The sequence below is a fragment of the Chiloscyllium plagiosum genome, chromosome 22 (genome assembly GCF_004010195.1).
Source record: "Chiloscyllium plagiosum isolate BGI_BamShark_2017 chromosome 22, ASM401019v2, whole genome shotgun sequence".
Lineage (NCBI taxonomy): Eukaryota > Metazoa > Chordata > Chondrichthyes > Orectolobiformes > Hemiscylliidae > Chiloscyllium > Chiloscyllium plagiosum.
The window spans coordinates 4,564,361-4,572,865 of NC_057731.1; positions in this window are offsets into that span (position 1 = coordinate 4,564,361).

An 8,505-nucleotide genomic window follows, 5' to 3' on the forward strand; every position below is an offset into this window, starting at 1 on the left:
TATTTCTAGTTGTACACTTTTGTTTGGATTATATTACTTTGCAATGTGTTATGGATCAGGCCAGACCCCCTCAAAATATTTTAAAAAGGTAGCCTAGCCCCTAACTACTATTTATTTTAAAAGCAGATGTGAGGTGGATATTCCAGAAGTGATGCAGCTGGTCAAACCACTCAGCTTTAAGCAAACAAAACAGAATTTAGAATAATATTACTTGAAACCCCACCTGACTCGCTATAGCAACTTAACTAAGCAACTGTTCCAATTCCCGCAACATCCCTTAAACACACTCCTTGGCAAAAGGTAAATTAAAATACAGGTTCCTACAGGCAGGAGCAAACAACTTCCAAAGAGATTTCAGAAAGAAAGTCAGTCAGGAACCATCCACTGAAACTTGGAACCTCTCTGCACTGCAAGCAGCTTCTCACTGTTACAACTAAACCAAGCTAGAAAAAACCTGAACTGGGATAACTGACGACTCCCCTGTTGTTGTTAAACTAGGCCTTTACCCAGACATTTTGGCACCTCTGCCTTTGGGACCTCTCTTGAAACCAAGGACAAAATAACCTTATTATAGGGGCAATATCATACCATCCTGCCCCCTTAAAAATAATGAATCATCAATATACAAAGATGGCTTCAATTTAAAACATGTTAGGCTCACCCTAATAGTACACAATACATATACAGTACATTGACTATAACCACACAAACACACGCAACTGCATCCTATTCCGGTCTGTTTATTCCTGCCATCGATTGCCATCATTTAAGTCTTGACAATTCGTCAGCAATTAAGTTTTCTCGTCCTGTGACGTACAATTTTCAAATTAAATCGCTGTAATAATAATCTCCATCTAAACAGTCTGAATTTTTTGTCCTTAATACATTCAAGGTTTTTAGAGAAATTTATGATCAGTATATCGGATTGACTCAGCCATATTACTGGCAACATATACATAACACCAACACCAAGCTCAAAGTCTCCTTCGCAATTATCGAATATTTCTGTTGACGAATGTTCAATTTCCTAGGGAAATATCTGACCAGTCTTTCTATCATCTTCAGGTAAAAGTATAGCACTAACATCCACATCACTTGCATCAATAGGTGTGGCTAATTAGGTGTGGCTAATATAGGGGCAGTGGTTAACATAGCTTTCAGGTTGTCACATGCCTTCTGACAGTCTGCCATCCACAGAAATTTCCTGCATTCCTTTAATAATTCAGTGAGTGGAGCAGCCACACTGTTAAAATTCAGTACAAATTTCTGATAAAACCCACTCAATCCCAGGAATCGTACCACTGCTCTCTTTGTCAAGGTGTGGAAGATCCAGTGTTAGATTGTGGTGGACAAAGGTAAAGAACACACACCGGGTTAACTAGGGCCTCTAAATAAACCGATTGGACTGTAACCTGGTGTGTAATTTTTAACTCTCTTCGTCACTGGTACGGGAAACTCCACAATAACCTTTGTTTTCACATTGTGAGGCCATCTGTCTATGTCTGATAACATGACTTGGGCTTTGGTGAATTCACTCTTAGCCAGGCTAATCATCAAGTCTGCCTTCTGAAGTCAATGGAATAATTCTGATAAATGCCACAAATGTGACAATAAATCACTCGCAATGTATACCACACAGTTGGGTAATCCAGAAATGACTTTATTGATTAGTCTTTGAAATGATTTAAATTGATATAGTCCATTCGGAGTTTGAAAAGCCAAAATTGTCTTCGCTCTTTTGGATAAAGGTGCCTGCCAGTATCCTCTGAATAAGTCCATTTTACAAATATAAGTTGGACCTTTTCAACACAGTCTTCCAAACGTGGAATCGGATATGAATCAGACTTTGTAACTGCATTGACTTTCCAATAGTCCACACATAACTATTAGGTACCATCTGGTTTAGGCATCATCACTGCACACACTTCGATTATGTCTTGAAGCATGCATTCAATCTCTTTTTCTACCTATGCCAACTTTGGAGGGTTGAGTTTATAAGGATGTTACTTAATTGGAACAGTATTTCCTGTATCTACATCATACATAATTAGGTTAGTATTTCCCAGCTTATTCCCACACATTTTCCCCATGTGATAGCAATAACTCTTTCTGGTCATTTTGATTTTCCTTTGGAAGGTAATTCAATAATTTATCCCAATTTTTGACAACTTCTCATTCTCCAATTTAATTTGAGGAATGCCTTATCAAATAGTTCACCTCACTCAAGGTAAGGTCCACTAAACCTTGCTTTTAAAGATTCACGTATCACTGGAAGTAACACTAACACTATCTACATTAGCAAAATTATAAGTTTTTGATTTCTTGTTTGCTTCCTGTTTCATCATTTGCTGTGGTAAATTTAAATGTTATCTAGCCAACTCCCCCTCCCCGCCCCATTTAACTGTTCCCTCAAATTTGATCATAGTCCACATATGTGGTCTGAGTTCTGACTCACCAACTTTCCTTCAATAAATTTTAGTGGTCCTCTCACTTAATGCCAAAAATCTAATTCAAATGGACTGAATTTGGACAATTCATTTGGTGCATCTCTAATGGCAAAAAGTATAAACAAAACTCCTTTATCCCAATCATCTGATAGTCCTTAACGTGGTTTTTAATGTCTGGTGCAACCATTCTAATGTTCCCTGTGATTTTGGATGGTACACAGTGGATTTGAATTCTTTTAATCCTAAACTGTCCATAACTTCCTTAAATAATTTTGATGTAAAATTTGACACGTGATCTGATTGTATCTCTGTGGATAGTCCATATCTAGTGAAAAATTTGAGTAACTTCTACAGTCCTTTTTGCTGTGATATTACATAATGGAATGGCCTTAGGAAATCCAGTGGATACCTCCATTATTGTCAAAAAATACTGATTCCCATTTTTTTGTTTTAGGTAGAGGTCCTATGCAATCAATTAAGACCCTTGTAAATGGTTTCTCAAATGTAGGAATGGGTATTAAAGGTGCAGGTTTTATTACTGCCTGCGGTCTATCAACTACCTAACATGTATGACATGTCTGGTAAAATTCAATCACATCCTTGCGCAATCCCAGCTAGTAAAAATGTTTTTGCATTTTAGCTTGAAACTTTCTCACCCCAAAATGACCTCCTACTGGTAATTCATGCACTACCAAAACACCACCTTTCTATAACGCACTGGGAATACAACTTTTGCTCATTTCTCGTCTGCCTCAATGTGTGATGGTCTCCACTTCCTCAATAAGACATTTTTAAAGACAGTAGCACTTAGGGATACTGTCAGATTCTTCTTCAGTGTACACTTTTTTTAAAATCAGATTAGATTAGATTAGATTCCCTACAGTATGGAAACCAGCCCACACAGACTCTCCGAAGAGTAACCCACCCAGACCCATTTCCCTCCAACTAATGCACCTAACACTATGGGCAATTTAGCATGGCCAATTCGCCTGACCCACACATCTTTGGACTGTGGGAGGAAACCGGAGCACCCAGAGGAAACCCGTGCATACACGGGAAGAACTTGCAAACTCCACACAGACAGTCATTCGAGGCTGGAATCAAACTTGGGACTCTGTTACTGTGAGGCAGCAGTGCTAAGCACTCATCCACCATGCCGCCCACCAACTGTTGCAGTTTTTCATCTTTCTGTTGTTACTAGATTAATTTCTCTGAGCTAAAAATATCCACACTGTCTCAACTATTCGCTCAAACATGGTCTCTGATAATTCTATTTCAACTTCCTTATCCTATTTCTCCTCCTCTTTCAACCTGTGACTTTGTGACCTCGTTACCACAGAGTCAGAAAAAATCCCAGGATATACTCCCTATAGTACTTCAGTTGCCTGATTTTCTATTGGCGTTTCAACAACAGTAGGCAGCACTCCTACCTGTGACCTAGCTACATCATTAGCAAGGACAAATTACATTTCTGTAGCCGAGAGTTCTTCCAATACTCCTACCACTTCTCCACTTTTCACATGATACTCTAACCTCACTCTAGACAATTGAGCACTTCTCGTCCCACCATGAATGCCATACCAGCACTTTTTCTGTCAACACTCCTACTCATCTCTCAACAGCAAAGATTGACATGATCCTGTATCTCTTAATGCTGTAACCTCTTTAACTGATGCTCCTGGCCTATGCAAGTAAACCTTACCCTTGCAAGCAAATGGTTTAAGATGATCTGGCATTTCCTCCTTAACCAACCTCTGACGGGATTGTACATTCTGGTGCAGCTTTTGAGCTTCCACTGTGCTTTTCTTTACCACTTTGAAATTCCCTGGCTTATCCTGTTTTCCTACATCCATCTTTCCAGTGCTTTTTCCAACCCACCAACACTGATTCAATGTGGCCTACTTTATTGCAGTGAAAACACTGGAGCTTTTTAACTTCTTTTCTCATCATGGGTTTCCTTTTTACCTGTGACAAGTTTTCGTTATGGTCTTCACTGAGATCTACCTTTCCCTTTCAGTGTGAGGATTTCTCTTTCCCCAATTTCTATCGCTCATGGATTGATGTTGATGTTGGGAGCCAAACTTTGATTTATGGACCAATTCATAATCATGAGCCTTTTCAGCTGCTAATCTGGTGTTTTTACCTCTCTGCTCGTCCACATGAGCTCTCTCTACTTCAGGAGGTGATTTTTTTATCTCCTCAAAAATAATCATTTAAGAGTGTCATACGTTTGCTCTATTTTTAATGCTCTTATTCACCTATCGAAATTACTTTGTTTGATCCTTTCAAACTCAACGTAGGTTCCCTCCTTAGATTCTTAAAAAGTTGCCTGTAGGCTTCTGGCACAAGCTCATATGCACTTGAGATGGCTTTCTTCACCTCCTCTTACTCCCCAGATACCACCTCTGATAGTGAAGCAAATACCTCAAGCTCTACCTAGCAGCTTTGTTTGGATCAACAAAACCCACATGGTCACTGGCCACTTCATCTGTTTAGCCACCCTTTCAAATGAGGTGAAAAAGGCTTCTACATCCTTTTCATCAAATGTAGGCAATGTTTGGATTATATTTAAACAGATCCCCACCAGGCCTTTGACTTGTGATGGGTTTGCTCATCCGCACTATCTTTCCCAGCCTACCTTCACCTCCATCCTTTTAAACTGACTTTTCTGTGTAAGTGCCAATTTATGACGTTCAAACTCTCTTTCTCCTGCTAGGGCCTTCCTCCATTTGTTCTGCTAGGACAGTTTGTTTCTTTTTCTTTCCTCTACTTTTAATCTTAATTCAAACTGTTTCATTTCTTTTTCTCTTGCCTCCAATTCAAGCTGCTTCATTTTCAATTGAATTATAGCCATTTCCAAAGATTCTGCTAGTGTTTGCAGCAAACGTACAAGCCAAGCTATTGCTGTAACTGTCTCTCCTTTTCTCACCGATGAAGGGAACTCCAACTCCAGCAGCTTTGCCTTGTTCCCCTTGTAAAGCTCCCAAAGTCACTTCTTCCACCCCCCCAGAAAACTCTTACTAACTGAAAGAGCCATTACTACACCAAGCAGCGTTTAAACCAACTGAATTCAACACCTGGAACAAAAGACACCGACACCTGCCATCAGACCTGCTGCATTGGTGACAGGAATTAAGTACAGGGAAACAAAAACTTGCTTTTAACATAGAAAAACATCCATCAAAAGTGAGTCCGGGCAGCACAGTGGCTCAGTGGTAAGCACTGCTGCCTCACACTGCCAGGGACCTGGGCTTGATTCCAGCCTTGGGTGACTGTGTGGTGTTTGCACATTCTCCCCCTGTTTGTGTGGGTTTCCTCCAGGTGCTCTAGTTTCCCCTCACAATCCAAAGGTGTGCAGGTCAGGTGCATTAACAATGCTAAATTGCTTGTAGTGTCCAGGCTAGGCAGATTAGCCATGGCAAATGTGGGGAGGGGGTCTGGGCTAATTTTGGGTGTGATGGACTTCAGAGGGTTGATTCAGACTTGATGTGCCAAATGACCTCCAGCCACACTAGGAATTCTATGAATTTGTGAAAACTTTGGCCAGGATATCCCCTCTACATAAACCAAACATTGTTCCTGAAAACAGTTATCCAACTTGTCATTGTCAATAAATATCTAAATACTGTCCTACTTTGTTAAAATAAGCACTTTCTTAAAATGGACTAAGCGTTTTATCAAAAAATTGAGACGGAAGGAAATCCTTAGCCTACAATGTGCATTTCGGCTGTAAGGTGTGAAATTGAAAATTTCTACTCATTCAATCATCGTTCCTCACATCAGTTTAGCGTGTTTCGGAATTTCCAGTTTAGGGGGAAGCTTTGCAATTTTTCATTGACTTTTTTTTAAATTGTAAACTGTCAGAGAAAGAAATGCAGAGCAGACCTCATTGTGAATCTTTTTTTTAAAAACATTCAGATAATTAAAATTCGAAGTCTGTTTATCATGATGCCTTAAAAGTCTGATTGTTCTGTTGAGCACGCATCGAAAAATCTGGAATCCTGTCTCTTGTTGGATAAAAGTTTGTTCAGACTTTGATGGATGGATGTAAAAGATTGACTTTTGGGGTAATATTGTAGCACAACCAAAATTTCAAAAGCTGCTTAATTGGTGAAGCAGGAGTATGTATATTTGGACTTAAACATGGCAGAATCTCTTAAGTTGTTGTGAGACAATGTAATTGCTGTCAAATTCCTCTATTTCCCAGCAGAGGCCAGTATTGTCTCACACTTTATATCCTTCTACTATGCTCATCAGCTCTCTGCTCTCAACCATGTCAAGGGTACTTGCGTAACCATTATCTGCAACTTTACTTAAAGTCACCATTTCAATCTTAAGGGGAGGAGAATATCAAAAAAATTAAAAGCATTGGGTGTGTCGGAACTAGTCCTAACAAAGAGGCTTTGGCCCAGCCATGAGTCTGTAATTCCCCGAATACTTCAACTACTGGCATATATCCTGGATGAGCAAACAGTGACTCACTCCTGCTGTCTGGCCACACAGATAAACAGTTCTTCTTCTTGTACTCCAGATTCTTTGCAATTCTACCAACTGCTTACTCTGCTATGCTAAGTCCCACTTGAACATCAAGCCTCCATCTTAAATATAGGGATGAAGAGGAGCATTGAGCCTGTTCTGCCATTTAATAAGAACATAACTGTAGCTTTAACCACTTTATTGACTGTCCACCATAATCATTGACTCCCTTGTGGATCAAAAATCTTTCTAACTTAACCTTGAATATGTTCACAAATCCTGCTTCCCTTTGATTAAGTAGCAAATTCCAAAAAAAAAGAAATCTTGATGAAATTCTTCCTCATCTGGCTTTTGAAACTCTACCCAGAGTTCAGAATGCCCCCCATGGGGTATTTTAATAATCTCGCACGCTGCACTAAGATCACTTCTCATTCTTCTAAACTCCAAACATTATGGGGCACCTCCTGCCCCAACCTTTCATGATAGCCCTATAAACCCAGGAATCAGGCTAGCGAACCCCCTCTGAACAGTCTTCAGTGTAGGTATGTTCTTTAAGAAAGACACCAAACCTGTATAAAGTACACTAGACATACTCTCACCAATGGTCTGTCCAGCAGCAACAAAACCTCCCAACTTTCACACTCCAACCCCCTTGCAGTAAATTTTAATTTTCCATTCACCTTTCTAATTAGATTCTTCATCAATGGGGAATCAGAGATTATGGGGAAAGGATATGAGGAAAGACAGATCAGCAATGAATTTATTGAACAAGCTCATGGGGTTGGATAAGTCTACTTTTGTTCCTATTCCTTATAGTTAAATTATGCACCGTAGCTACACATTAACTTGTTGTGTCCTTTGGTACCTTGGCATTTAAATAACATATTACTTTTCAATTTCTGCCAAAATGAAAACCTAATTTTTCCAGATTATACTCTGCCATATTTTTGCTTACTTGCTGAAACTACCTATAATCCTTCACTTTCTGTCTCCCTTCTTTCTTGGCTGGAGTGTTACATTAAGGGTTTTCTAATTTGCTGAGACCTTCCCAGAATCTGGAGAATTTAGAGAACAAATGTTTGAGGTGAGGGATGCCATGGACGTCCCTGCTGAGAACACTTGCAGGAAGTGCACCCATCTCCAGCTCCTTCAAGACCGTGTTAGGGAACTGGAGCTGGAGTTGGATGAACTTAGGATCATTCGGGAGGCAGAGGGGGTCATAGATCGGAGCTTTAGGGAAGTAGTAACTCCAAAGATGGCAGATAGATGGGTGACAGTGAGGGGGACTGGGAGGAAGCAACCAGTGCAGGGACCCCCTGCAGCCGTTCCCCTCAAGAACAAGTATACCATTTTGGATACTTGGGGGGGGTACGACTTACCAGGGGTAAGTAACGGGGCCCAGGCCTCTGGCACGGAGCCTGTCCCCGTTACTCAGAAGGGAAGGGCGAAGAAGAGCAGAGCAGTAGTAATTGGGGACTCGATAGTTCGGGGCACAGATAGCCGGTTTTGTGGGAACGAGAGAGACTCACATTTGGTATGTTGCCTCCCAGGTGCAAGGGTACGTGATGTCTCTGAGCGTGTT